Source organism: Emydura macquarii, unplaced genomic scaffold (genome assembly GCF_026122565.2).
Source record: "Emydura macquarii macquarii isolate MOO-44397 ecotype Brisbane River unplaced genomic scaffold, CSIRO-AGI_Emac_v2 contig_1253, whole genome shotgun sequence".
NCBI lineage: Eukaryota > Metazoa > Chordata > Testudines > Chelidae > Emydura > Emydura macquarii.
In genome coordinates this window covers 16,832,781-16,839,769 of record NW_027131390.1, presented here as the reverse complement: position 1 = coordinate 16,839,769, position 6,989 = coordinate 16,832,781, and the positions used below count along the sequence as shown (strand labels likewise).

The 6,989-nt window shown below is 42.4% G+C and overlaps 1 protein-coding gene across 3 annotated transcripts in view; it reads left to right on the top strand.

The window, feature by feature from the left end:
* The first annotated feature begins 2,179 nt into the window (after positions 1 to 2,179).
* CAPN6 (calpain 6) overlaps positions 2,180 to 6,989 on the top strand; it is an 84,318-nt gene continuing 79,508 nt past the window's right edge. For all 3 annotated transcript variants that reach the window (XM_067548236.1, XM_067548237.1, XM_067548238.1), the window contains exon 1: positions 2,180 to 2,243. The gene's annotated coding sequence lies outside the window, so the exon portion shown is untranslated. The remainder of the gene's footprint in view (positions 2,244 to 6,989) is intronic.

The window sequence follows — 6,989 nt, the reverse complement described above, 5'->3', positions numbered from 1 at the left end:
GGCAGTCAAGTTCCTTTGTCTTTTGCAGAGAGTTGTGTTTCCTTCAAGAGTGCAAGTGAATGTCTTTTCCCAAAGCAGTGTGAAAACACGGGTGAGTATTAAAACACACACAGCTCTTGGGTGACACCTTAATATAAAATACCAATATTAAAATATTCTCACTGCAAATTCTTCAGGTGAGGTTTCACACAGGCTAGATGTGTTATAATGTAGCACAGACCTCCACCAGATCTTCTCATCACTCTCTGCGGACTCCAGTATTATGTCTTTTGTTCGTTACACAACAGACATAATATGAAGGAGCCACACAGGCACAGTGGAGTCCAAATCGCCATGGTTACTGAACATATACAACACAATAGGCCTATATATATATATATACTCACGGCTGCTCTGGTTGGGTTCTAGTGATTTCTAATATGCAGAACTCTATGAGCACCACTAGAGGGCTCATAAACTATTTAAAGGGCTACCACCCTATTTCTATAAACTACATCCGCCATTTATAAATGATTTATGTAGGGTGGCTACAACATACAGATTAGAGAATTTAAGAGGTGTTGGCAGAATATGGTGAGCCTGCCATGAATCCCATTTAGTTGTTACTAGCACACTCATTTCCAGGTATAACATCCAGGAACAACACAGGAAGAGCCTAGAAATTCCTGTTCAGGATTTTGGATCAACTAAAGAGAAGAGAGTCCACCCAAAGAATCTAGCACAGATTTTACAATGTTAGAATAGGATTCGGTTAAAGCTGTGGAGTTGCCCTTTTAGCCCCTGATTTAGCTGGACATTTAATCTCATGCTTAACTGTGTTTTGCTGATCTGAGCTGCAGTATAGAGATGGTCAATAGAGATTTAATATGGAATCTTAGTTCATGAATTTAAGAAACTCTGAGTAACTAGACCTTACATTTAGGGATATTGTTTTTCTAGCTTTTTATCTGCAAGTCATCTGAAGGCCTGTAAAAATTGTCTCTTCTTTCATTTTTCAAAGTAAAATATAGTACTGATAAAACAAAACATTTTATGTAGCTCTGTGTTTAATCAAAGGTGGCTACTGTAAGAACACACATCTATCTAAGCTGTGAACTTTATCAGCTCACAAAACAGTTAATTTCCTTGGGCTTGTGCATGATTTTGATATGGAAAACTGCATCCCTGAGCCCTGCCTAGCACATGCATAGTTAAAGAAACAGGCTCTTACCATGAGGTAAGCCTGGGTTTGCTATTTAATAAAGGGTGGACCTGCCAATCAGGCTTTTTATTTTTGCTTAGGTGACTTGCCCAAGTGGCAGAGCCAGGATTCGGAGGTCAAGAGTTCCTGTCTCCCAGTCCTACACAGACCACTAAGCAAATCTGCCTCCCAATGGCCCTGATTCTGGCCCACATTCCAGCCCCTTTAATGGATACCCCTGCGCTGATGGATGCTTTTGGACCAACATAATGGCCATTTGCCACACCCAATTTAGGTGTATGCTGGGGCATCTGAGGGGTTGTAGCCAGAACAGAGTGCTATGGTCAACTGGTGGCTCATAGATGACCATGCATGGCCACCATAACTTAGGGCAGCCTCTGAGGTTTGGGCAGGCACCCAAAATGCAGAGGGCATAGAGGTGGCAAAAAGCTACTTTTGCCTCTCGCCTGGGCTTTGCCTGCTGTGTTCTGCTGCTCAGGAGATGCAATAAAAACTAGGGCTCAGTGAAACCTCCTCCATGTTCTGCTTTAACCTTCTTTGTATAACGGTGCATTCTGGCAGAGAAGCATTGAAGGGATAAGCTGAAACAAAACACGGACATACCCCTATTTAGCTGAGGAATATTCTGCAAACTAATAAGAAATACAGATTTTATGCTATGATAGAATCTGTTCTGTTTATCACAACAGAATGTCTAAAATCTCACAAACCTCCCTTCCCTTTTCTTCCTCTCTTTAAAAATTGCATCAGTGTTGTAGCCATAAAGCCAATTATCAGAGTTTACCATGGAATAAACAAGAGAGAGCACCCTTGTTCTTTCTAGTCATATTTTCCCGTATGACTCATAACCACTTATTGCAAGCAGAAGTTAGACCGGAGGACACAAATTTCTGAAGTTACTCTGAGCTTCCCCTCTGATGATCAGATCTTGGTACAGTCCAAAGAATTTTCAGGTTAAGAAGCCAGGGACGCTTTGTTTGCAGTATTGATTTTGAAGATTTTGTTTGCCTGACAGCTCAGGAGCAGAGACTATATAAGCCAGGTAAGTGCCAATGTAAATAATGCTAAAATGTGTTTAGTGGATTTGTTACCAGAAACAAAACTCTCTTTATAGTGATGATGATCGCCACTTTGATAGCACTTCGATATTCACAGTAAGAAAATGCTGTAGTTGTTAGAACAAACTAACATACATACTTTAGGTAAGCATGGCTGGGCTTGATACTGAACTCTGATTCAGGTTTTTGTAAATGATTTATTGTAAAAGCATGACTACCCCGTCACTTCTTTTGAGATAACCATTCTAACGTTACATGGAGTCTCTTTGTTCTACAGGTGTGACTACCAAAAAGACACAAAAAATAAGAGCAGTCAATACTGATAAACAATGTGATTACGATCTTACTGTTTCCCAGGGGGTATGGCATTGCACTTTCTTTGATTTCTTAAAGATACTGTCAGTTCTTGTTGGGGACTTTTCTATTGCAAGTCTCAAGTGAGCATTTTAAATCTTTCTTTAAAAGAGATGTCTATAGTATAAATATCTAGCAAGAAGTATGTGTTTAGCATCATGGACAAGTAAGCATTCAGAATAATTTAACAAGATTACCTGATATTCATGGACTCACTTTCATTCATCAATTATCATGGTCATAGTTAAAACAGAATAGAACGTGAGAGCAGGAATAAGAGATTTTAGGAATTGTGAAGACAAATGTTGTCTGCTTTAGTTTCAAGCAGAGAACATGTCTAGAAAGATTCCGCAAACATTTCTATTGGCATATCTTCTCCAGTTTGTACAGCATGTTATTAAGCCTATCCTGGCTTGCATTAGTGTTAACAAATATATCATCATTCAGACATGCTGCTTCTGAAATTAATTTGAATCATAACAAACTGGTTTTATGACCATTGGGTAAATCACTTAGGGTCGGTTTTTTAAAAGTATTTAGGTACCGAAAAATTGAGCGAGGTGCTAAGTGGGATTTTCAAAAATACCTAGGTGCCTAACTTCTATTTGAAGATTCTATTAGGCACTTAAATACCTTTTGGAAATCTGGCCCTTAGCCACTTTGGCCCAGATCCTCAAAGATATTTAGATACCTAAAGATTCAAGTAGGTGCTAATGGGATTTTCAAAAGCACTGATGAGACTTAGGTGCCAAGGTACTTTTGAGTATCTGGACCTTCATGCCTCAATTTTCCCATCTGTAAAAAGGGAATTACTATGCTGATCTATTTAAAGAAGGAGTCGTTAGGACTCGTTTACTAGAGCTAAGTTCTGCATAATGTGCAGAGCACCAAATTGGGGGTGGTGTGGAACTACACCCCGTCAGAGAAAGCAACTGGAGGCAAAAATGCAAAGTATCATAGCTTTCTTTTTCCCTTAGCAGAGCGAAAGCATGCTGCACTCCTTCTTTCTGAGCTTGAGCTTGTATAATCTCCTTAAGACTCAAACTTGGGCAAATGTATATGTCTATAATATTTACTACTATGTGTACATTCTTATATAGCTTTATAATAGATAAAAGATCACCAGTGCATACACGAAACATATGAATGTAGGTATACTTATTCCTTTTAGAAAGGAACTCTATACCTGAGAACAGATGCAGCACATTTACCTTAGGGCTTGTCTACACTTATCTTGGAGATTTGGCGGCAGTCGACCGAAGTTACGCAAACTACGCAAAAAACTTGCATAACTCCCGTTGACTTCTGTGCTTCTCTTCTGCACGCCGTCTTCACTGCACTGCGCCGACGGGAACTGCGTTCCTGTTGACGCAGCGCTACGCCACTTGAGAAGGTGGTCTTAATACGTCGATTTCTGGATCGACTGAACGGGTCTTCAGTGACCGCTCAGTCGATCCAGAGAAGTCAATCTGACGGCGGCAAATTCGCCACCGTCAGTGAAGACATAGCCCTTAGAAGGGATACAATGGTAAGTGGATTCCTGGTGTGAGCATGAGTACATGAACAGCAGAAAATATGCTGGTACTTTCCACTCCCCAAATGTAGCTTTGATTCAAGCACCATCCTTTTTCTAAAATGTATCTGACTTTTGATGAAATGTTAGACTTCTGAGCCAGCTCTTCTGCTGAATCCATCCCTTCTTCCTTCTTCTATTGCTTCCCACATGGAGGGAAAAGCAGTTAACATAAATTTTCCAGGCATCTATGTGATGATCAATTTTTCCTATACAAGGCAACAGAGGGGGAATAGGCTGAGCAAACCTAGAAGTGTTTCACTAGGTACATGTATTGTAATGACATAAAGTGGCTGTGACTCGGAAAAAAATGGCACCATGGAGTTCCATGGTTGCCAACTATTTCTGGGCCTGTGTTGCGTTTACTTGGTTTGCAAATTCAAATTTTTGTTTTCTAATTGCCAGCCCTGTAAACTTAGTTTGGGCTCTGGGAGTCCAGCTGGATTCTTTCCACCTTGTGCATAATCACCAGGACCTTAGCTGCCCCTGAGGAACCCTATTGTCTTCAGTTCATGCCCTCAACAACTTGAGTAACCTCATCAGCATTAAGTGAGTTTACAAATTTGTGGCTGATGATATAATCCAGAGATAATAAGGTTGCACAGGTGAAGCCTAAGGCCACTTTTGTAGTCCCCTGCATGTATATAGCATGTTTCATCTAGAAGGAGCTCAAAATGTTTGTAAACTTTGTCTATGGCTAGCTTGTGACTTCAGACGCTGCCTGGCCAGCAGGTTGTGTCTAAACTCCATCTCCCCAGGAGTAGCCCTGGGAAGGATTGTGCTTCCCTGGCACACCTGTGATTCAAATTTCCTCCCCCACTTTCACTTTGAGCCTAGAGATTCATTTACTGCTGGCCCGTTCCAGAAGTATACTACTCCCCACCCCCCAGTAACAGTAGTGGCATGGAGCCAAGGCTCCACCAGTTCCCCAGCTACTCCTTGTCCATTTGCTCCAGGGAGAGTGTACTCTTTGGATTCCCCCAGCCTAAGGGGAGGAACTAGTGGGCCCGGGACTCAACTAATTTGAGGGGACAACAAATGAGAAAACAGGAGCAGGTGTGAAGGTCAAAGGGCTAAACGGAGAGAACTTGAAGGGGACACCGAGCAGAGAATGATGGACAGCGCCCACTGCTCCTCAAAAGTAGCTAAGGAGTCAGCAGATGTGGCCCAGAGGAACTCTGCCTGGATACGTGATCGGATGGAGGACTGGAAATAGGCCCCACCGTTGCAGAGCACCTCCTCAGCCAACATCCTCCCCCTGGTGTTGTAGATGGCCACCTTGGCCAAGGCGAGGAGGAGGTTAACAAGGAGGACCTGCAACTTTGTGAGGCCATGGACAGGGTGTGTGTAGATCAGAAGGTGTGGGGAGAAGTGCCACCAGAACCTCAGGAGGAGGTTCTGGTGGAGATGGAATAGGGACTGCAACCTGGCGCACTCCAGATATATGTGTGCCAGGATCTCTATCACACTGCAAAAAGGACAGGTATCAGGATGAGGGGTGAACCACACCAGGTACACGCCCATACTCACAGCTCCATGAAGGCGCCGCCAGCTAATATCTCTGGTGGGCCATTGAACCAAGGTGGAATACAGCCTGGCCCACCGGGGCCAGGGCGGGTGTGAGCAGGCAAGCATCCCTGTTTATTGCTACAGACCTGTACCCCTGTTAGGGTAGCGTGTGTAGGAGCACAATAATAATACTTGTAATACATGTCACAATCTAGCCCTTAAGGATTGCTTCATCCACCACTGAAAAACTCTTCCTGCTATGTTCATTTAAAGAAATATTCAGACAGGTTGTATCCCATGAGTATAAACCATAAAACAAGTTATAGGAACCAATTCATTCTTGCAGAACTTCCGTGAAGCACATGAAGTCATATCAAGGATGGACTTGATCCCTGAAGCTTCAGTTACCCTTCTGAGCTATACTGTTCTTTGTAACACAAGACTCCACTCTCCCAGATCCCAGTCCATAGGCTGTGTAGGGGCAAATTAATAGATTCATGAATTTCAGGGCCAGAAAGGACCATTGATCACATCTTCTGACCTCCTGTATAAGACAGGCCATAGATCTTCCCCCAAATAATTCCTTTTGAAATCGTACCTTCAATCATAGTGTGATCACAAAGAGAAGCCTAGTTAGAACATCATAATGTAGCTGTGGCAGAGCTGTTGCTACCTTTGGTACCTTACAGTGCCAGATAAATGCATGTGCTCATGTCTTTCTTCACCTTACAAATTAAGTCTGGTTGCAAATATGGAAACTTCCCTGGACCCCTGACACCATCTGCTAATAGTTGTTGCAGTTTCCCTTGCTAATGGCCAGTCTCATATGATTAACTCTGGCCTGGTACTGGATCTCTGATGATGTCTGGTCAGCACCATCCCACTCCTGCATTTCCCCAGTTGGTCTGAATATATACAGTAAAGGACAAATAGTCTCACTAGACGGTATAAGGCAAGATACTGTAGGTATCCCTTTGGTAGACACACAGCAAGAGGGCTGCCATAACTGTGCAACTAAAAACTATCGGTTTATTTGGTTATACAACTTTACACTCTTGTGTGTCTTTCCCGTAGAACATTTCTTCAACTGACCTAAAAGCTAGTTTGGCTCAAGAAACCTTTAAATGCTTAATAAAGGACCAGGCTATCTAATAGTTAAGCACTTCTTTTCTTTTCAGTTTTCCATGCTAACAGAGTGACTTACTGCCTGACAAGAGAGAGGCTAATGCTTCAGGTCAGTTTAGCTACCAGCCCATGGAATATAACTTGACACTTCATATGAAAACCTATGAAG